The sequence below is a fragment of the Magallana gigas genome, chromosome 2 (assembly GCF_963853765.1).
Source record: "Magallana gigas chromosome 2, xbMagGiga1.1, whole genome shotgun sequence".
NCBI lineage: Eukaryota > Metazoa > Mollusca > Bivalvia > Ostreida > Ostreidae > Magallana > Magallana gigas.
Genome location: NC_088854.1, coordinates 2,361,089 through 2,362,750, shown reverse-complemented (window position 1 = coordinate 2,362,750; position 1,662 = coordinate 2,361,089). Strand labels below are relative to the sequence as shown.

Genomic DNA, 1,662 nt, shown 5'->3' with positions numbered 1-1,662 from the left:
ACAATTTACAGATTTATTTGTCCGGTTTTGGAATATTTGGTATTTAATATGCAGTTAAGGAATCCATAAACTGATGAGAATACAATTGTAACCCTTGCAATATGGGTTGTTTTCGTAATCAGTGGGTAATTTTAGATACAACTGTCATCGTGAAATATTTAAGACACTCAAATAACTTAATTTAGATGATTTGAGATAACGAAAATGAAAAGTGCAGACTTGAAATAGTATATTAGAATTGCAATTCTTACTTGGTATAATCCAAATAGAGACGGGACTTCTTGGGTATTGGGAGTAGACACCCTGTCCGTAGGTCTGCTGGTACACTGACTGAGAGTTGACGACTGTCCCGAACAAGAGAACGACGACCACGAATAGAGCGACGTTGGAAGATGTCATTATGTTTAGTTTTTTAAAATATCAAAATCCTGAAAACGACCTGTGAAATAAAATTTGGGATTTGAAAATGTATTTGCTTTAAAAATGCGAAACAGCTGTTACTTTTTCGAATGTTTTCGATTAAAGATTCAAGTCAAATTCAATTGATAATATATGGCTATCAAAAGGTTTTTTTTTTAATAATATTCAGTATTCTCTTCTGCGTGTAGCAATACATTATGCAGCGACGTCCTTTATTTAAATGCTTTATATCATGTCCGTCCTGTCATATATTCTCTAAAATAAAAAAAAAATATGAAGTTAGAGTATATTTCATTCTGTATTGAGCAAAAAATCATGTTCTAACAGATGCACAGAATAGCTGTGCTGTATTTTTAGACAGATTAAGTCTAAACTCTTAAAGTGTGACACACTAATGTATAAACTCACCTCCGAATTATTCCAACTGATTCATCATTAGATTTAGGGACGTTTATTGACTAATGAGCTGAGAGGGGTATAACGTTTATTCGTCGGAACGGTCTCCAATCAAAATAATTTTTCCGTTGCCTTTCTTAAGCAGAAGATGAATACTGGCGAACTAATTTGTAATCATCTATCATCTATGCACTTTATTTATAACCGAAAATACCTTGGGGATAGTCTAATGTATGCTTTCTCAACAGTCGGTACATCAGCGCTATACAGCTAAGTGACTGATTGCGGTATATACGCTTACCAAGAATTATCAAAGTTCGTTGACTAACGCCATCAAATAAAAATCATAAAATCGAAGAAAATTAATTTTACGTTAATATTGTTAGGCACCCGATGTTTCGCTCTGAAGGGAGGTCCATTCGAATATAGTCCAATAGAAGCTCATTGTTTATATTTTCAAATGTCTGTATAAGGAATGAAATCAAGTAATAATACTTCGGGGGGGGGGGGATCCTGTATACAAAAGTAGTCTTTGTCTCTCCATTATATATATATATATATATATATATATATATATATATATATATATATATATATATATATATATATATATATATATATATATATATATATATATATATATATATATATATATATATATATAATTGTTTTTTTTGAAGACACGAGCCTTGTTAACATGACAAAGAATTGTGAGCCCGCTATCTTCCTTATACCTCTAGGAATTTCAATTTATCATTAGAAATACATTCCAAAAGCATTATAAATAATAAAAACAGAAAATAACATTTGACCAAAATCGTGACCATACCCCTTTAGTAAATGCAA

General features: G+C 31.0%; 1 long non-coding RNA gene across 1 annotated transcript; it reads right to left on the bottom strand.

The window, feature by feature from the left end:
• Positions 1-257: 257 nt before the first annotated feature.
• On the bottom strand, positions 258-1,260 carry LOC136272193 (uncharacterized). Its single transcript, XR_010710156.1, has 3 exons — positions 829-1,260; positions 615-675; positions 258-439 (listed from the first exon to the last, which is right to left on the bottom strand). It is a non-coding gene; the product is annotated as an uncharacterized lncRNA (long non-coding RNA).
• Between the last annotated feature and the right edge of the window lie 402 nt (positions 1,261-1,662).